Here is a 22,674-nt window from a genome sequence, read left to right on the forward strand (position 1 = left end):
TACGGGCAGGGAGGTTCTGGGTCTCTCCCCAAAATCTATTTTGAAATTAAAAGTCCTAAAAATCGCAGTTTTAAAGAGATATTCTATAATATTAGGTGGAGGGATGTAAATGGTGTCCACCTTAAAAAAAAATCGAAATTTTAGTTTTTCCTTTTTCGATTTCATACGGGAGCAGTTGGACCATCATAATTTTTTCGTAATTAAAATCTTAAAAGCGCCACTGTGGACCATATTTCGTAACTTTAGGAGTTCAGCCGTTTTTCAAAATTGAAGCTCCATAAATGCAATCTTAAACGATTTTCGATGCTTTCGGAAGGCAAGGCGTTAGATAATTGTCCGTTAGAAATGTTTCGACATTGAAGCCCAGAAAATCAGGTTTGAGAAGCTCTTTAAAGTATAGCATTTTGAAGACTTTCTTATTTTTAGACCAATAGGGAAAAAGGAAAAAAAATGGGGCGGAGACCGGTGAAAGAAATAGCGGTAGTTGGACGTAATTACCAGATCAATAGTTAGTATCTTTTGAACTTTTTTTTTTATTTTAATGTTATTTTAAAAATCTACTCAGATTTTTTTCCTAACATCAGGCAATTTTAGGAAAGGAGGAGTTCGAGAACCCTCCCTTGAAAGGTAAAACGCAATTTCAGGTCATCTTTGGAGTCGTTTAAACGTTAGGAACGATTCGCGGCACCCTTTAAAGAACTAAAATTTTCTCACGGGCATCCTCGTATAGTTTTATGTATATTGTTACCAAGGACACTTTGCGCCACCCTTCACCTCTTCCTGCGGCACCCAGTTTAGAAATCTCTGACCTAACGTATTACAATTATTACCACTATCATAGTTTATTCATTATTACTATTTTTTCTTTTTTGTAGAAGTTTAGAAATTATTTGTGAGCAACTAAAACCAAAATTAACTACCTTTATTTAATTTTTTTCCAGATTTTGGAGGGGGCCCGGGCCCCCTCAGCCCCTCCCTTATATACGCCCTTGCTCCATTTATGCTGTCAGCAGACTGCCACAATATTGACTGACAAGGTGTATGCAGCATAATATCAGGAAAATATCAAGGTAGGCTGCTTTTGTAATATTGCATACGTATTGATATGACAGGATAATATCAAGATGTTGTCATGACAGCATGAAATCAAGGTCTAGGCAAGATGATCTTGCTTTTGTAATCTTGCATACGTATTGATATGACAGGATAATATCAAGATGTCATGACAGCATAAAATCACGGTCTAGGCAAGATGATCATTCTTTTGTAATATTGCATACGAATTGATATGACAGGAAAATGTCAGGATACATTGACATGACAGTATGAAATCAGCACGTTTTCAAGGTGTTTTATCTATTTATTTATTTGTATTTTTTTCACTTTGAACTCGAGAACTAAATTTCATTCTTTAATTATTTCTGTTATTCTTCAAGATAGTTTTCTAGCATAAGAATATTTTCTTAAAGCTGACATCTGATCGGAAATTCATATAAAGGTATTAATAGTACTCGCAATTTAATTTAAAAAATGAAAGTTTCTTCGTTTTACGTAATACTTGACTTATTTTTTAAATTTATGCTTCTAATTGTATTATAAAGACATAAAATGCCTAGTTAGGAATAATTGCGAAAGTTTTTATAGCACATTTAAGAGTAAAAATAGCAAAATAATAAATAAATCAATAAATAAATTAAAGTACATTTCTAAATGGATGTCAGCATTAAAAATATCCCATGGACAAAACATATGAATTTATCTTAAAGAATAACATAGATAACCATTGAATAAAATTAATCTTACTCGTGAGATTGAAGTGATAATACGACATTCTGGGCTTCATGGCCTTTGTTTCAAAGTCTAGGGACGAAAAAAGTTATTTTCGGCCATTTCTAACATTGATCACACATTGTCTGCGGTATGACTTGTTTAGTACTATATTAATAAACAAATGCAGTTATCAGTCATTCATAAGTTATTGCTAAAACATACCATTCCCACAGGCGGATTTAGGCTGTGAATTCTGGGGGTGCAACAATATCGCAGTGGCGTAGCTAGGGAGGTGTGGAGAGGGTGGTCCGCCCGGGGCGACGTACTTTTCGGGGCGGCGATTCAGCACTTTTTGTGTGAAAAAAAATCAAATAAGGGAATCATACTTCAAATCTAATTCTGGAGTCAAAGGGGAGAAAAAAAAAAAACTTTGAAATGTAAGGTTTTGGTATGACTGAACGGTCATTTCAGTGTTCAAAGTTGAAATATTTCCGTAGTGAGACCTTGAACCTTCCTCATTCACTTAATGTCCTTAAATTGTGATTCAACACTTAAACAGAATTTTTAAAATTTAAATTTCGGAAAATATTTCGAAAATGTAATATCAAATATATTTCTGAAATATAACATCTGTTTATGTATATAAATATCAAATATGTTTCTGTAAAAGTTGTTTCCTTGCCAGTCTGAATTAATGCAGGGAAAACAAATTATTGGAACTTTGTTACGGAATAAAAGCTGACTCTCTATCGTCCCCACAGGCTTAAACTGACTTCAGTTTTAATAAAGATTCGGTAGAGAACCCCATTCCCCAAAAGTTACTTTTACTGCAATTTTTGATGTAAATTCAGATATTTCTCCGAGATAGGTGCATGACCCCGCCCCCTTTATTTTTGTAGGAAGAATACGGATTAAATTAGTTTCCCTTTGCTACCTTAAATGAAGTTTTATATTTTGAGCGATAATTTTCAATGCTTTAATGTATTAGGTATGTTTTAATGAAAAGGTGGCAAATAGAGGAACCGCCCCGGGCGACAGAAACTGTAGCTACGCCATTGCAATACAGGGAATGGGGGGAGGGATACAGCACTGCAAATGGCGACTAAAGCTGCTATTTTGACGACAAAGGCGACTAGTTTTATGACAAAAGCGAGTATTTTGCAATCAGTTGTAAAATACAGCGAGTATTTTAGTAAGTGTAACTAAAATTCGTAAAAAAGCTTCTTTTTCTCCTAGAAAAAAAAATTGGTTAAAAAAAAATAAATAAAAAATCGCTTTTAAGTTTACCCCCTAGTTACCACGGAAAAAAAAGGAAAAGTTTTACAGCGTTTAATTTTTGAAAACAATCGTTTTAAAAAGTGGAAAAATGAAATGCAATAAAACATTCACGACCAGAAAAAAATGTGATATTTATATTTTTGTATAAAAAAAAAAGGTTTCGTAAAGTTTCGACGCGATCGTAAAAGATCGCAATTTTCGTAGCGGTATCGTTTTTGTGAGTGCCATTTTTGTAAAGGATTAGTTTTTGCAATCGCGAATTCTGTTTTCTCAACTACTCCTTTTTTCAACTGTTTTTTTGGTTCTTAATTTCTTTTATTCCTACTATACATTCATTTTTTTTTTGACGAGAGCTAATTTTCTTTCGATCGGAAGTATGAATGTGATGCTTGGAGCTCTTTTTATACAGTCAGTCTTTTACTATTTTCTTTAATATTAACAGTCAGACAGTGAGAAAAATATACTAGAATGTGTCAGTGATGGTTTCTCTTTGTGTTTATTCAGAGTTGGGATAAAATTTGGAAAATATTTTTTGAAGTTTTCTTTTTTAAAGTTTGTTTAGGAGAAAATTTACCCCACGTAGGTCTGTCCCATTTCATGGCATTAAAATGATACAACTGCTTTTTTATTTTAAAATAGGAGACTATTTTAGAAATTATTTTCTGTATCTGGTAACTATTTTGGAGACTATTATTCATACAAAAGCAACTAATTTTAGTAGCGGAACTCAGGGATAGCAATGCCCCGCCCCTGTCGGAAAATTTTGAAATTTTACAGTGGAAATGTTGGTTTTTAGTTGATTTCAGTGATTTTATTGTACTGTTTACTGGAATGATGTGTAAGGACTTTATATCGTCATTGAAGAAGTACATCACAATAGCCATAATTTTTGACTTTATTAGTCATGGTTTTTTCAAAGAAACAGAAAATTGTAATGTTATACCAATAAATACCAAATTGCAGAATATAAAATTATTATATAATAAAGTACTGAAAAATAATTAAAGGAAGGTTTTTATTTGATTTATGTAATTATTTATCTTCTTTCTTTTTTAATGGAAAAATACTTCTTTTTAATTCGTGTAGCACAATTTCTCTCTCACTGGCGATGAGTGGTGACCAAGTCACACAATAAGCTGCCTATTATTGTATTTTTGAGTTTGCTTTCAAGTAAATTAACTTGCATTTAGCTGTAGAAAATATAAGTTGTTTTACTAAATTCCTGAAGAGAAATATATATTTTCTCCTGATAAAAATATATTTCATTTAAATTTTCTTTGAAAATCCAACCAAAATTGTTGGGGGTGCGGCGCACCCCCTGGCACCCCCGTAAATCCGCCTATGACTATTCCACACTAATAACTAAGCAACCAACTTTACGAAGCCCAAAGAAGGCAACGCCACGTGCAGCTCCTCTGAACCGACTGAATCGAAGGTCGAAGGAGGAAGATGTGCTAACAATGTGAGGGACGCTGGGTAGAAAGAACTGTGCGCATGCGCAAGTATCAACGAAGGTCCACCTGTTCTATTGTGTACTAATTACCTTGACGGCGACAGCATGAAATCAATATCATCTTGACGGCGTCAACACTTATGCAATGTTAGTGTAAGGTAATACCAATATTGATATTTTAAGATGAATGCAATGTTGCATACGTGTTGTTATTGTAATATTGCTTTTTAATCTTTATGCAAGTTTTATGCAGTATGAAACACGTCAATATTGACGCCGTCAGTAATACCAAGATCTGTCCAGGTTGATGCAAGAAATTTTGCTAGTAGGGTTCTGTTTTTTGTTTGCTTTTCCTGGAACGCATTTTTTAAATAAAATTCTATTCTATTCAGAGAGTAGAAGCGAATGAATGAATTTCAAAACTTGCAATCAATTTACTCTTAGCATTAATTAACACTTATCATTAACAAATTTTCACGGAATTTTTTAAAATCATCTTAAATATGTTTTTTTCATTTTTTTTTTTTTACTTTTATACAACAAAATATTTTTTCTAACTTGTTAAATTTTCTTAACTATTTTTTTTTCTTAGTCAAATTTACATAATAATTTTTCTAACTTGTAAAAATTTCGAAGAAATAATTTTCTTAACTAATTTTTTTTTTAAACTTTCATACAACAAATTATTTTTTCTAACTTGTTAAAATTTCGAAGAAATAATTTTCTTAACTATTTTTTTTTACTCGTAATTTTTTTTTAATTACGAATAAAAATGAAATCAAATTTTTTTTTTTTTTACTTTCATACAACAAAATATTTTTTCTTACTTGTTAAACTTTCGAAGAAATAATTAACTTAAATATTCTTTCATACATTTTGGACTTTAACGTTTTTTCCTGTCATTTAGCACTTTGATTATTTTTTTTTACTATTTTAGCGTTTTTTTCAATTATTTTCAGTCTTTAACTATTTTCTTACTGTTTCAAACATTTCAGAATTAGATTATTTTTTCATGATTTCGATTTTTTTTGTATATTTTAGAGTTTGATCATTTTCTCGCTTGTTTTTACTTTATCGCTTTTTTTCCAGACATTTTTAAACTTAGAAATTTTTCACAATTAGTGACAGGAATCGAACCCTCAAATTTTTCGAAACATTATCAAGTCTACAATTTTCATCCAACCATTTTAATTTAAAAACTTGCAATCAATTTACTCTTAGCAGTAACTAACACTTATCATTAACAAATTTTCACGGATTTAAAAAAAATCAACTTAATTAATTTTTTCCAGTAAGCAAATTTCGCACTCAAGTTACATTTCATCACTACATATGCTTTTCAAGAGTTTCATTTAATTTATCACATTTTATTTAATCAACTCCAATAATTATTTTTTGATTAGTATTTAACTTAGTCATTTCATCGCATAGTATTTTACTTTATTATTATTTTTTTTTCATACAAGCACTCTTGTTAGAATAAAACAAAATTTTCACGAAGTAGATTCACTTTGACTATTTCATTTTCCCAATAATATTTTATTTTAATTTACCATACTTTACTATTTTATTTACTGCGTTTTACTATTTATCATTCATTACAGCTTTTCCAAAATATTACTTTACAACCAACTAATTTCATTAACAGAATTTTCATTACAATTTATAAATTTCAGTTTTATTTAATTATTTTTACCTACGGTAAAATAAAACACATCACATAAAAATGTTAAACATCAATGAAGAACCCAAGAAATGTTAAAATTATAAGTCGAGTATCAAAACCCTTTGTCAGCAAATTTTAAAAATAGACTTACCGAAAAATAACTTCTACTGAAATTCATTTCAAAACTTGGAATCAATTTACTCTTAGCATTAATAAACACTTATCATTAAGAAATTTTCATGGATTTTAAAAATGCACTTATTTAATATCTTTCCAGTAAGCAAATTTCGCACTCAAGTTACATTTTATCACTACATATGCTTTTCAAGAGTTTTATTGAATTTATCACATTTTATTTAATTATTTTTTGATTAGTATTAAACTTAGTCATTTTATCGCTTAGTGTTTAACTTAATCATTTTCTTGCTTGTTTTTACTTTATCGTTTTTTTTTCCCGTTATTTTTAAACTTAGAAATTTTTCACAATTAGTAACAGGAATCGAACCCACAAATTTTTCGAAACATTATCAGGTCTACAATTTTCATCCAACTAATTTAATTTAAAAACTTGCAATCAATTTACTCTTAGTAGTAATTAACACTTATCATTAACAAATTTTCACGATTTTAAAAAAATCAACTTATTTAATTTTTTTCCAGTAAGCAAATTTCGCACTCAAGTTACATTTCATCACTTTATATGCTTTTCAAGAGTTTCATTTAATTTATCACATTTTATTTAATCAACTCTATTAATTATTTTTTGATTAGTATTTAACTTAGTCATTTTATCGCATAGTGTTTTACTTTATTATTATTTTTTTCATATAAGCACTCTTGTTAGAATAAAACAAAATTTTCAACCTTCATGAATTAGAATCACTCTGACTATTTCATTTTCCCAATAATATTTTACTTTAACAACTAATTTCTTTAACAAAATCGATATCATTTATTTTAGTCTTTATCCTTTTCGAACGATACATTCAAATGGACAGCTATACGTTAAATTAAGAAACTTAATCTAAAATTTGACAAATTAAGTTATAGCTAAATACTGACTAAAATTAAGTACAAAAGACTAACCTTTTTGGGGTGAAAACCCTCAAGTACCAGCTATCGCGAAGTTATTTAAAAACAATAAATGAAATTGTAATAAGTGGATTGTTAATTATAACTCAATCTCACAAATTACAACTACACGCATGTTTTATTTGAAATCGCTGCATACGGCTGTTTTCCCATCGTCGATTTGCAGAAGGCATGCCGTGAAATCGCAAATCAACGCGGCTGTTGAAAAAAAACTACCGTAATCCCAAAGAACTTCGCATCGTCCACACACACCGATGCGAATTGAGGAAATGACTTTATCAATATTGTTATCTACCCCTTTACCGATAACAGATAACAAACCCCACGTGCGAGTATTATTCACCCCCTAGCCTACGTCTTTCAAGTGATGTCACTGTTTCTGGCCAATTAAAATTAGTTCACGTTTCTCAAATATCAAGCACATAGATCGAAAATAGCCTGATGTCAGGTTTTCCAAACAAAATTTTAGATTTTAATTCGTAGTTTCGAATTAATTTCTTTTTCATTTCAAACTTATAAAAAAAATTTCCAGCTTGTAAGAATATTTCTTTCAAAAACAGATTTTTGATTCAAAACAGTATTTTTTCAAACTTGTAATATTTTTCTACTTGGAAAATGAAATCAAAAATTTTTGTTTTCTTTAATCATATAAAATGTTTTTAAGAAATAATTTCTCAAACTTGTAATATTTTTCCACTAATTAAAAAAAAATCAATTTTTTTTTCAATCATATAAAAATAAATTTTTAATCTTACAACAATAAATTTTTCCGCAAAAATATTTTTTTTTCAAACCAAAATAATAATAATAATAATATTTTTGTAACATATTATTTTTTTTCTTTTCAATCTTTTTTTTCGCAAAACTATTTTTTTTTTCAAAAATTTTCAAACTTACAAAATAAAAATTTTTGAACTGAATCTTCAAACGAAATGATTTAATTAAATTTAAAACTCAACATCACTTTACTCTTAGTATTAATAACCAATAGCACTTAACCATTTACTCTTTGCACTCTAAGTATTAATTAACACACACGCATTACAAATAATAATAATAATGTTTAAGATACTTACAAATCATCCACTCAAGCTTTCAAATATCCATCTAGCATGTTATTGTTCATTCGTGTGAGGGAACTTGTAATAAAACTTTACTCATCAACCGAAATTATAAGCGAAAATATCACATTTTTAGCACTTAATATAATCCTACAATTAACAAATTGGTTTTAACTTTGAATTTAAGAAAAATAAAAACTATTACACACTTAGTAACATATCTATCGATGTATATTATTTCATGACAAATCATAAATAGGTGAGGATCTTTTATCGATCATGTGACCAACTAAGTTAAGAAAGAGCGTTCTTATCTCATATGAGAATTTATAAGTCTTTAATATTTCTCTTTAATGTAAGTGTATTGATACGTACGAGTTTGTGTATGTGAATATAACTGTGTATTGTTTTCAAACCATTGACATGTTTAGCTTGACATGTTTAAGCTTTACGGTTCTAATTTTGACTTTCCACTTAGCATTAGTCGAAGTCCTTCGCATGTATTAAACTATAGAAATATCACAAAAATTATATTTTCATTCAGTTTTAATTACAAAACCATACAATAAGATGAAGACAACACCGATAGTATAAAGATTACTTACAAGAAAGTGCATATAAAAAATATATGTAAGAGTGATTTCAAAGTATAATCCATCAACCATATTCAACAACTCAATAAAAACACAAGTCTCTTTTAAAATGATAAACACAATTTATTCACACACACAGTAAAAGACAATTAAATAAACTTACATCTTTAAGTAAAACTCTTCAAAACTTTCAAGCATATTTTTAACATCGATTGCATCAAATAAATCAGACACATGACATTTTAAACATGGACTATCAACATTCAAAGTAACGAAGTCACGAGTCAAGTTTTCCCAATTAACATTAAAAAGAGCCTGTTCGAAAAAAGTGTCGAACTTTCGACCCCTTGTTAATGATTCACATTCATGCACTCTCATGTAAAAAATGAACCCATTTTTACAATCCACACATTCTTTTTTAGAAAGGTAGTTTATGTTGCATATGAGCTCATCAAATAGTCACTTACGTAGAGAATCAGCCAGTTTACCAACTTCTTGTGATGTATATGTGCTGATTTTATCACATCGACAATCACAGGGATATTTTTTCTCAATTTCCGAAAGGATGTACTCTTTTAGAGAATAAGTCATAAGTTTGTCTTTGACACTACGTGAGATACAAGGGGACGCGTAACACAATTTGTCAATCTGGCTTTCCAAAAGTAGAACTCTATCAGGCATCAACTGGAACACTTCTCGTTTCAGTTTGAACAATCTTTGCACACTAACACAGATGTTACCATTCGCACTCGACTCTCCTTTTTTATAACAAAAGCGAAATCAAGGTCTTCGATTAATTTTTGATTTATATTTTTACGTAGGCTTGAAATAAGTGATCTCCACACATCTGGTTCTAAGGAAATACCATCCTTAGTTGGTCGAAGAATACCATCTTTCCCACACGTATATCTTCTAATATGCACGCGTGTACGTTTCCGAAATGTATTCACCTAAAGTGAAAATACAATCACCCAAGTGTATCATATCATCAGGCTGTGGAGAAGCCTCAATGTTCATTTTCATGTTCGTTGCATCCCATCTGTTCATCTTCAGGCTTCAAAGTTTCAGAATGATTTTCACCAGCGTTAGTCATTCTTAACTCTCATAGGATTAGGATTCACAATACTAAAACAACTTCCTGTGAACTTAAAAAATAAATCAAACTAGGTTTTAACACTAGCGGGTGAAGAAAAATCCTAAGTACATAGAATAAAATTTCACGACGTCTTTCAAAGCTCAGAATCACTCTGAATATGATTCTCCAAACATCCACTATAAACCAATGAATATTCACTTTAACCAATTAGAAGTGTACATAAGTCTCTTGCTACTGACGTCATAGAATATCACACGAACTTTTGAGCAGAGTTGAGTTGTTTTCCACAGTATTCAGATTTTTAGAAAATTCCAACACTTTGACTTCCAACTTCATCCTGACCTACTACGAGTAATTTTAAGATGGTAGCAGGTTTTCACATCACATCGAATGCCGATGACGTTTTCGCATCTCATGCAAATTGACATGATCAATTACACGTGATTGACCATGTCATGCGCGAGATGCGAAAACGTCCTAATCCTATGAGAGTTAAGAATGACTAACGCTGGTGAAAATCATTCTGAAACTTTGAAGCCTGAAGATGAACAGATGGGATGCAACGAACATGAAAATGAACATTGAGGCTTCTCCACAGCCTGATGATATGATACACTTGGGTGATTGTATTTTCACTTTAGGTGAATACTTTTCGGAAACGTACACGCGTGCATATTAGAAGATATACGTGTGGGAAAGATGGTATTCTTCGACCAACTAAGGATGGTATTTAATTAGAACCAGATGTGTGGAGATCACTTATTTCAAGCCTACGTAAAAAAATAAATCAAAAATTAATCGAAGACCTTGATTTCGCTTTTGTTATAAACAAGAAGTTCCGTCTAGAACTAGACGAGCCTACTTTCCCGTATACCCATACTACTTTCTAGTACCTGATCAATATTCTCAAAAATAGCTAAAATCGCAAATTTTTTCAAACATATATTTTTTAATATTTTAAGCTGATTTCTAGGAATAAAATATTCCTTACTTTTCTTCAAAAAAACGAACAAATAAAATAGCAGCACCTTTTAAACAAAGCAGCTAATACACCATCTTTCCATTAAAAAAATTTTTTAACAGCTTTCAAAACGAAAAAATAATAATAATAAGTTCATTAAAATAAATACATCATATAAAAAAAAAATCGTTTCTTTTTCCCCTGTTGCCAAAAATAATTTTTTAAACGAATTAATGCACTTACCAAAATGAAAAAAAAAACAATAAAATGTCAACTTAAAGAAATAATTTTCATTGGCAAAAAAAAAAAAAAAAAAAAAAAAATCGCCTGCGCATATTTTTTGAGTTTATTCACCGAAAACTAAATACCTAAATTAAAACTTTAGCGTGAAAATAAAAACAAATCATATCAACAATAATTATTTCACAGTTAAAACCACAGCAGCGGAGTCGGAGTCGGAGTCAATCTCATTTTGGGATAAAAGAGTCGGAGTCGAATATCCAAGAATCGGAGTCAGTCATTTGTCCTCCGTGTATAAATGTTTGCCAAAGCTACGAAGTCAGAGTCGAAGTCGGGGAGTCGGAGTCCGATTAATTGTCGGGAACAGGAGTCAGAGTCGGTGTCAGGTGCCCCTAAATTCTCGGAGTCGGAGTCGGGAGTAGGTCGTCAAGAGCTATTTCCAACAAAGTTTGTTTGAAGTAAATCCGCCTTTAAGTTCGGAATCTATATTGACTTTCAGTTTCCCCTTAGGCGCTAATGTTAAGAGATTTGAACTGTTCGAAATTGAACGAAAACTTGTTCAAATCAAAAAATGAATTATGGGAATGAGATGTCCTCACCGAGATCTTTCTAACAAAAAAAAATTTATTCGAATCGGACTACTCATTCAAAGGTTATTATGGGGGGACAGACAGACAGACCGACAGACAGACAGACCGACAGACATTTTTCCCCATCACAATACCCTACTTTCCAATTTTTAATTTTTCAATATTTATCTAACTATTTTATTTATTTTTGATTTTTTTTTTGTTTTTCGGGATATTTTTAAGATGTATTAAGCCTTCTTTCATGCTTTTTTCTTTTTTCTCTGATTTTTACTGGGAAAGTAGGCTAAAAAGGAGAGTCGAGTGCGAATGGTAACATCTGTGTTAGTGTGCAAAGATTGTTCAAACTGAAACAAGAAGTGTTCCAGTTGATGCCTGATCGAGTTCTACTTTTGGAAAGCCAGATTGACAAATTGTGTTACGCGTCCCCTTGTATCTCACGTAGTGTCAAAGACAAACTTATGACTTATACTCTAAAAGAGTACATCCTTTCGGAAATTGAGAAAAAATATCCCTGTGATTGTCGATGTGATAAAATCAGCACATATACATCACAAGAAGTTGGTAAACTGGCTGATTCTCTACGTAAGTGACTATTTGATGAGCTCATATGCAACATAAACTACCTTTCTAAAAAAGAATGTGTGGATTGTAAAAATAGGTTCATTTTTTACATGAGAGTGCATGAATGTGAATCATTAACAAGGGGTCGAAAGTTCGACACTTTTTTCGAACAGGCTCTTTTTAATGTTAATTGGGAAAACTTGACTCGTGACTTCGTTACTTTGAATGTTGATAGTCCATGTTTAAAATGTCATGTGTCTGATTTATTTGATGCAATCGATGTTAAAAATATGCTTGAAAGTTTTGAAGAGTTTTACTTAAAGATGTAAATTTATTTAATTGTCTTTTACTGTGTGTGTGAATAAATTGTGTTTATCATTTTAAAAGAGACTTGTGTTTTTATTGAGTTGTTGAATATGGTTGATGGATTATACTTTGAAATCACTCTTACATATATTTTTTATATGCACTTTCTTGTAAGTAATCTTTATACTATCGGTGTTGTCTTCATCTTATTGTATGGTTTTGTAATTAAGACTGAATGAAAATATAATTTTTGTGATATTTCTATAGTTTAATACATGCGAAGGACTTCGACTAATGCTAAGTGGAAAGTCAAAATTAGAACCGTAAAGCTTAAACATGTCAAGCTAAACATGTCAATGGTTTGAAAACAATACACAGTTATATTCACATACACAAACTCGTACGTATCAATACACTTACATTAAAGAGAAATATTAAAGACTTATAAATTCTCATATGAGATAAGAACGCTCTTTCTTAACTTAGTTGGTCACATGATCGATAAAAGATCCTCACCTATTTGTGATTTGTCATGAAATAATATACATCGATTGATATGTTACTAAGTGTGTAATAGTTTTTATTTTTCTTAAATTCAAAGTTAAAACCAATTTGTTAATTGTAGGATTATATTAAGTGCTAAAAATGTGATATTTTCGCTTATAATTTCGGTTGATGAGTAAAGTTTTATTACAAGTTCCCTCACACGAATGAACAATAACATGCTAGATGGATATTTGAAAGCTTGAGTGGATGATTTGTAAGTATCTTAAACATTATTATTATTATTTGTAATGCGTGTGTGTTAATTAATACTTAGAGTGCAAAGAGTAAATGGTTAAGTGCTATTGGTTATTAATACTAAGAGTAAAGTGATGTTGAGTTTTAAATTTAATTAAATCATTTCGTTTGAAGATTCAGTTGAAAAATTTTTATTTTGTAAGTTTGAAAATTTTTGAAAAAAAAATAGTTTTGCGAAAAAAAAAAGATTGAAAAGAAAAAAAATAATATGTTACAAAAATATTATTATTATTATTATTTTGTTTTGAAAAAAAAAATATTTTTGCGGAAAAATTTATTGTTGTAAGATTAAAAATTTATTTTTATATGATTGAAAAAAAATTGATTTTTTTTAATTAGTGGAAAAATATTACAAGTTTGAGAAATTATTTCTTAAAAACATTTTATATGATTAAAGAAAACAAAAATTTTTGATTTCATTTTCTAAGTAGAAAAATATTACAAGTTTGAAAAAATACTGTTTTGAATCAAAAATCTGTTTTTGAAAGAAATATTCTTACAAGCTGGAATTTTTTTTTAATAAGTTTGAAATGAAAAAGAAATTAATTCGAAACTACGAATTAAAATCTAGCTGGTACTTGAGGGATTTCACCCCAAAAAGGTTAGTCTTTTGTACTTAATTTTAATCAGTATTTAGCTATAACTTAATTTGTCAAATTTTAGATTAAGTTTCTTAATTTAACGTATAGCTGTCCATTTGAATGTATCGTTCGAAAAGGATAAAGACTAAAATAAATGACACCGATTTTGTTAAAGAAATTAGTTGTTAAAGTAAAATATTATTGGGAAAATGAAATAGTCAAAGTGATTCTAATTCATGAAGGTTGAAAATTTTGTTTTATTCTAACAAGAGTGCTTGTATGAAAAAAAAAAAAAAATAAAGAAAAACACTATGCGATAAAATGACTAAGTTAAATACTAATCAAAAATAATTAATAGAGTTGATTAAATAAAATGTGATAAATTAAATGAAACTCTTGAAAAGCATATAAAGTGATGAAATGTAACTTGAGTGCGAAATTTGCTTACTGGAAAAAAATTAAATAAGTTGATTTTTTTAAAATCGTGAAAATTTGTTAATGATAAGTGTTAATTACTACTAAGAGTAAATTGATTGCAAGTTTTTAAATTAAATTAGTTGGATGAAAATTGTAGACCTGATAATGTTTCGAAAAATTTGTGGGTTCGATTCCTGTTACTAATTGTGAAAAATTTCTAAGTTTAAAAATAACGGGAAAAAAAACGATAAAGTAAAAACAAGCAAGAAAATGATTAAGTTAAATACTAAGCGATAAAATGACTAAGTTTAATACTATACAAAAAATAATTAAATAAAATGTGATAAATTCAATAAAACTCTTGAAAAGCATATGTAGTGATAAAATGTAACTTGAGTGCGAAATTTGCTTACTGGAAAAAAATTAAATAAGTGGATTTTTAAAATCCATGAAAATTTCTTAATGATAAGTGTTTATTAATGCTAAGAGTAAATTGATTCCAAGTTTTGAGATGAATTTCAGTAGAAGTTATTTTTCGGTAAGTCTATTTTTAAAATTTGCTGACATAAGGTTTTGATACTCGACTTATAATTTTAACATTTCTTGGGTTCTTCATTGATGTTTAACATTTTTATGTGATGTGTTTTATTTTGCCGTAGGTAAAAATAATTAAATAAAACTGAAATTTATAAATTGTTATGAAAATTCTGTTAATGAAATTAGTTGGTTGTAAAGTAATATTTTGGAAAAGCTGTAATGAATGATAAATAGTAAAACGCAGTAAGTAAAATAGTAAAGTATGGTAAATTAAAATAAAATATTATTGGGAAAATGAAATAGTCAAAGTGAATCTACTTCGTGAAAATTTTGTTTGATTCTAACAAGAGTGCTTGTATGAAAAAAAAAATAATAAAGTAAAATACTATGCGATGAAATGACTAAGTTAAATACTAATCAAAAAATAATTATTGGAGTTGATTAAATAAAATGTGATAAATTAAATGAAACTCTTGAAAAGCATATGTAGTGATGAAATGTAAATTGAGTGCGAAATTTGCTTACTGGAAAAAATTAATTAAGTTGATTTTTTTTAAATCCGTGAAAATTTGTTAATGATAAGTGTTAGTTACTACTAAGAGCAGTGGCGCCGACTCCATGGGGCTTGAGGGGGCCCGAGCCCCCTCAAAAATATTTTTGAGGGGGCAGAGCCCCCCCAATAAATCAAGAAAATCATAAGTTACATTATGCTTTCTAAACTCATAAATTTATCTTTTATTTTCCTTGTTTGAAGATAGTTTACCTTGTAAAATATATTCAGTAATGAGTTAAAACAAATAATTATTACGGTTGCGTAAGCAGGTTAACTGAAAATGAGTGGTGCGGATGATGATAGTGTTATAGTGCTGCGAGTACTGTAAAAATTTGTCCCAGTGCGCGAACTTACGGGTCAAGTCTGTTGCCGGTGGGCAGCGCTGCGGCGCGCTCACCTAAGTGTTGCTGATCTGGAAAAATATATACATGAGAGTTTGATTTGTATATAAAATGGGAGGCGTGATAGTTTTGAATACTTTTGGGAATCGTGTTTAAAAGAAAACCTTCACAAAATGATGATCCTTCCCTTCCTCGGAATCGACGTGTACCAAAGAAGTATGAAAACAATGAAGGCAGCTTACCGCACACTTTCAAAATCCCAAAGGAAAATATTTGACTCGCGCTACTTATGCGAAATAGCTATAACACGATTTTTTCTCCAGTATTCAGACCTAACGCGAATTCCTCACCGCAACACGAAAATTCTCGGAAGGGAATCGTGGTGTGTTCGTATCAGCTTTGTTATTGGCTACTAAAAAAAATTTTTTCATGAATGGATCTTTATCCTTTTAGCATCGTTGAGAGTAGAAGTTCACTTTTCATTTTAAATGCGAAAGTTAATGAAATATAATGACACCTAAGAGCGCTGTTTCATCTAAAGTTTGTGAAGATAAAAAGAGAAAGTTTCATGACAATTTGACAATTAAAGAAAAGCTAGAGCTTGTTGAAAAGCTGATGGTCAACTAAAAAATGCGTTGAAGGTAGCACGAGAATTAGGTATGAGTGATTCTTCCGTACATACAATTACAAGTCAAGAAAAGGAAATCCGCAAAAATTCACCGACTAGTGTCTTGCAAAAATTTATGAAAATGGAAACTGCTCATGTATTGTGTACGAATATCATTAATTGATCGACTGTACAGTACAACTAAAGATGCATTTGCTTTTCTTACTATATACTGTGTCTACCGTATACCGGTTTATTTTTTCTTTCTTTCCCATTAATCATTGATTTTGTACATAGTAGCAGTATTTTATGTTGAATAAAACGTTTTTTTTTTAAATACAAGTAAACATTCAGTTCTTTATGTAAGAGACAGTAATGTACAGTTAGTTAAGAGATGGTTTTTAACAGTTTGAGGGGGTGTTTACAAGTGTCTAAAATAATTGGGTACGTTTATAAAAAAATTTACATACCCTTTTCCACAACGCGAAAATTCGACCTACGCGAGAGGTCTTGGAATGCATCCCTCGCGTAAGACGGGAGTTGACTGTACTACAAGGCAATATACATTGAGGTTTGTAAAATGGTGCAATTTTGCATTATTGGGCGATTTACATCAACTGGACGCACACAGGTCATTGCAGTTGAACAAGAGTGCTTGCTTTTATTAAACAGAGGTGAAAGAGAAGGGAACATTTTGAAAAATCAACCAAGTTTTTCAAAAATGACCTAGACATTGAGAGACTGCGTTTACACTTGAATATGTTAGCCGATATCACTAATGTAAAAACAACTGGTCTTAAAAAGCATGCGTAAATTAAATTTCCTTTTTACAAAAATACTGTGTGTGTTTGTATTTATTTCTTCCGTTTTTCGAAGCCAAAAAATATGTGTCGGGCTTGTCGAGTTTTCGAGGTTCTAATGTTGATTATATAATTTTAAAAAAACTTTAAAACTCACTATTTTTCATCTCAAATTTAGAAAATTTCCTGCGGCATGCCCCCTTTCCCCCGATATTTTTTAAGTCGGCGTCTCTGGCAGTGCCCTTCAATGCAAGTCAAGCGCCTTACCTATTCCATGCCTAGCTACGGCACTGCATGACTCCCCATAAAATAGAACAAAAAAATGTCTCTTACTAAGACAAGTGACATGATCTAGTTGAACCAGAAAAATTTGTATACCAATTTTTGGATTGTTTTACTTTGAAAACGCCATGCCACATACTGTTTGTTTTTAAATTATTCACACCAGAAAATACGTAAATTGGCATTTTCAAGGCACAACAATGGACCTTTATTTGGGGGGGGGGGACCTCCATGGGATTACATAACCCCTAAACCCCCGGTGATGACTGGGCCAGCCCCCCCAATGATTTTTGCAAGTCGGCGCCCCTGACTAAGAGTAAATTGATTGCAAGTTTTTAAATTAAAATGGTTGGATGAAAATTGTAGACTTGATAATGTTTCGAAAAATTTGAGGGTTCGATTCCTGTCACTAATTGTGAAAAATTTCTAAGTTTAAAAATGTCTGGAAAAAAAGCGATAAAGTAAAAACAAGCGAGAAAATGATCAAACTCTAAAATATACTAAAAAAATCGAAATCATGAAAAAATAATCTAAGTCTGAAATGTTTGAAACAGTAAGAAAATAGTTAAAGACTGAAAATAATTGAAAAAAAAAAACGCTAAAATAGTAAAAAAAAAAAATAATCAAAGTGCTAAATGACAGGAAAAAACGTTAAAGTTCAAAATGTATGAAAGAATATTTAAGTTAATTATTTCTTCGAAAATTTAACAAGTAAGAAAAAATATTTTGTTGTATGAAAGTAAAAAAAAAATTTTGATTTCATTTTTATTCGTAATAAAAAAAAAATTTCGAGTAAAAAAAAATAGTTAAGAAAATTATTTCTTCGAAATTTTAACAAGTTAGAAAAAATATTTTGTTGTATGAAAGTTAAAAAAAAAAATTAGTTAAGAAAATTATTTCTTCGAAATTTTTACAAATTAGAAAAATTATTTTGTAAATTTGACAAAGAAAAAAAAATAGTTAAGAAAATTTATCAAGTTAGAAAAAATATTTTGTTGTATAAAAGTAAAAAAAAAAGAAAAAAACATATTTAAGATGATTTTAAAAAATTCCGTGAAAATTTGTTAATGATAAGTGTTAATTAATGCTAAGAGTAAATTGATTGCAAGTTTTGAAATTCATGCAAAGAATCAATGTTGTAAAAAAAAATGATAAAGTTTGAAATGCATGAAAAAGAAAATCAAAGTTTAAAATATATTTCATGTCCACAAAGCATTGAAATAAATCAAAAATCTCGAATGGGTTGTATTTAAATAAATCTTAACTTAAGTGAAAAACTGTGTTATTATGAAAAATAATAATAATAATGATGATAGTTTCAATTATGAGCTGAAATTTAGTTAATGATGTGCCATGATTAGTACTAAAGAGTAAATTAATTGATGGTTTTAAAATTAATTTAATTGTAATATTCGTTGTCACGGTACAGATTCACATTAAGACTGAAAGAGTAATGGGAAATATAGCATAGTGGTTAGCATACATTTTTGCTAACTCAAAGTTTGGGTGTTCGATTACCGACACTCTAAAAATAAAAATAATGAAATTCATGGAAATAATCAAAGTCCGGAAAAAAATATTCAAAGTCCCGATAGATGGCGGAACGAACGTTCTTAAATGTAAAAATCGAAAAGTTAAAACTTTGATTACCATAGCAACAGGTGTTGCCACACGAAAACTTCGGTTGTCATGACAACAAATGTTTCCATTCCCTAAAAGTAAAAACCTCCTAATCTTCTACAAAGTGTTGCCATTCCCTAAAAAACGACAAAGTCCAAAAACGTGTGCGCGCGAAAACGTGGTCGTGCGAAAACGCGGTCGTGCGAAAACCTTCGTATAAGGTTACAAAAAAAAAAAAAAACGACAAAGTCCAAAAACGCGCGAAAATATTCAAAAACGCGGGAAAAAACCCCGTAACCTTCTAGGAGTCCTCGCGGCGGCCCTGGGAGGCGGCTATCAGGAGGAAGATCAACCCAAGGTCAGAGGGGGAATGAGAGGGGGAGTGAGAGGAGTTGGGAGGCGGAGTTCCCTCCGGCCCTCTGCCTCTTGGCGCAGAACTCTCCTTTTCTCCCTACTTCCGACTCCCCGACTTCGACTCTGACTTCGTAGCTTTGGCAAACATTTATACACGGAGGACAAATGACTGACTCCGATTCTTGAATACTCGACTCCGACTCTTTTATCCCAAAATGAGATTGATTCCGACTCCGACTCCGCTGCTGTGGTTTTAACTGTGAAATAACTATTGTTGATATGACTTGTTTCTATTTTCACGCTAAAGTTTTAATTTAGGTATTCAGTTTTCGGTGAACTCGGAACTCCAGCGCTCGAATACGCTATCTTGCGGTGATTTACAAAACTGCCGATGGAACTAAAACATTGCCACGTTGCGTTCCATGTGTGTCTGTTGACGTAAACACAGGCAGTTTGTTCTGAGTATTTATTAACGCAATCGATGTGTCTTAGTTTGCTTTCGGCTACAGAAATTAATTCGTCCCTTAGTAGTATTCTCGAGCTTCTCAAAATAATGTTAGTTTTCCTTATTTCTTTCAAAAAAGTATTAAATGGTGGAAGCTTAAACAAGAAAACTCTGGATTCACAAAATTGGATAACGTTATACCAGGTAAAATTTTTTATTGTTTTGTATGAATTTGTAAGAATATGAGTTTTTTTTAATCTTAAATTAATTTAACTAATCATATTTTACAGCAGCATTTAGTTGGAATGGACAGTATGCAAAATATTTTCTTGAATTTATTATCGTAGAACTAAATGAAAAATGTTTAACCGAGAAAGAATTTACTTTATTCCTTTTATTCTCAGCTGAAAGGTTTCGCCAAATTTGTTTAGGGTTATAGTTTTGGTATTGTGCGAGCAAAGTAGCCTTGGCGAGATTTCGCGTTTTTAGTTAAACCATTTTTAATTTTTATCATGAGTGGAATAAAATGATAGTAAGATTACAGAATTCGATAAGTAAAACGAAATAATGGTCAATCAACTGAAAAGAAAACTACCACCATATATAAACTGTGAGTACACATTTTATTTATTTTGTTCTGAGTGAATTTGAATAAATATCAGTTTTTCAATTCGATGAAAAAAAAAAACGAACTTAACAACATTGACTGGACAATTTTCCTTAACCTAATTCCACATAAATGATTTAAATAGCCTTTGTTACTACAGTATCCTACTGAAATAGACAGTATGCAAATAAATTTTCTTGAAAATATTTATCGCAGAACAGATTGAAAAATCCAGAAAGAACGTTAAGAATTTGAACAATAAAAAATAAAAGCTCGCCAAAAATCTGTTTATAGGGTTATGGTTTTAAAATTGTGTGAAAGAATAATGTATATTGACAAGATTTCGCATATCAGGTAAATCATTTCCTTGACGAATGAATTAAATGCATGATTTCTTTGGATATCCAATCATATAGTCATAGAAATAAATTATCTAGTGTTAAACGTTACTCTTGACAGTCTGCCACGTATGTGCACTATGTGACAAAAATGTCAACAAATGCCGGAAATGTCACGAAACTGAACTTAATATGTACTAATGTATAGAAAAAACGGTACAAAATGAAAATGCCGTTCGAAGCGAACCAAAAATTTATGAATTCCGAATTCAAAATCGTGAAAATGGCTGCTTCAGAACAACTTACTGTGTGTTCTGCATTAATTGTTTACTTTCGTAATACTTTTTGGTTTCTAATCTCTTTCTATATGGGTCAGAATAACCAAAAGACTTTGAAAAATCTTTTCAAATGAATAAAGCGAAAAAATCATACATAACAACAAAAACCACAACACTTTTAGCATTTTCTTCGTTACCACATGCGTTTGTTTTAGTTTTTAAGTCGGCCATTAGACAGTGACTGCAGTGCCCCCTATAGTTCGTTGGAGTTGCGAATAAACTCGAAGTCATTTATGTTAAAGATATGCGCAGACGATTTTTTTTTTTTTTTTTTTTTTGACAATGACATTTTATTGTTTTTATTTATTTTGGTAAGTGCATTAATTCGTTCAAAAAATTATTTTTGGCAACAGGGGAAAAGGAAGCGATTTTTTTTTTAAATATGATGTATTTCTTTTAATGAACTTATTATTATTATTTTTTCGTTTTGAAAGCTGTTAAAGACTTTTTTTTAATGGAAAGAAGTGTATTAGCTGCTTTGTTTAAAAGGTGCTGCTATTTTATTTGTTCGTTTTTTTAAAGAAAAGTAAGGAATATTTTATTCCTAGAAATCAGCTTAATATATTTAAAAAAAAATATGTTTGAAAAAATTTGCGATTTTAGTTAACTTTGAGAATATTGATCAGGTACTAGAAAGTAGTATGGGTATACGGGAAAGTAGGCTCGTCTAGTTCCAGACAGAACTTCTTGTTTTCGTTATCTTGATAAAAAAAAAAACAAAGTTGTTTCATATTACCAAATTTTGGGCTAATTGTTTAAAATTGCTTTTTAAAATATTTAAATGAACAGCATGATTCATTATTTCATCAAAAAATTCCAAACTTGCAAGTCCTGATGCTGATATGCACCCTCACACAAGAACACCTTCACCGTCCTGATTAACTGATCCAACTAAGTTCTAAAGATTTAATCCTTCATTTTTTCTTTTCTTTACAATTATACAACAATTTATCCTAAAATGCTGAAATTATTTTTATCTATGAGTAAGACGTTGTTTCAAAACGTTTTGAGCTTATTTATCACTGATTTTACGACGGAAAGCGTAAGCTGTCTGTTTTTCGCACAAACAAGAAATTTTCTGCGGGAAGAGTCCCATTCAGTCCAGCTAATCAGAGAGCATTGCGAATAATTTTAAGTCAAAATTAAACGTAAAATGTTTTATTCAATTCTGCAGAAACCTTTCCATCACTCAAAGATGTATTTTTCTTAATTTGTTTAACTGTAAATCTCCGATCACGCTTTGTTAATTTTGCCAGTTGACCTTTTCTTACCTTGTTTTCAACCCGATTCTTGTCTTTAAAGCATTTTATCAAGCACTTCACTATAGAATGGTATAAATTAACTAATTTAAAGACATTTCAAACCAATTTATGGTTACTGGGAAGG

Source organism: Uloborus diversus, chromosome 8 (assembly GCF_026930045.1).
Source record: "Uloborus diversus isolate 005 chromosome 8, Udiv.v.3.1, whole genome shotgun sequence".
In the NCBI taxonomy this organism is placed as follows: domain Eukaryota; kingdom Metazoa; phylum Arthropoda; class Arachnida; order Araneae; family Uloboridae; genus Uloborus; species Uloborus diversus.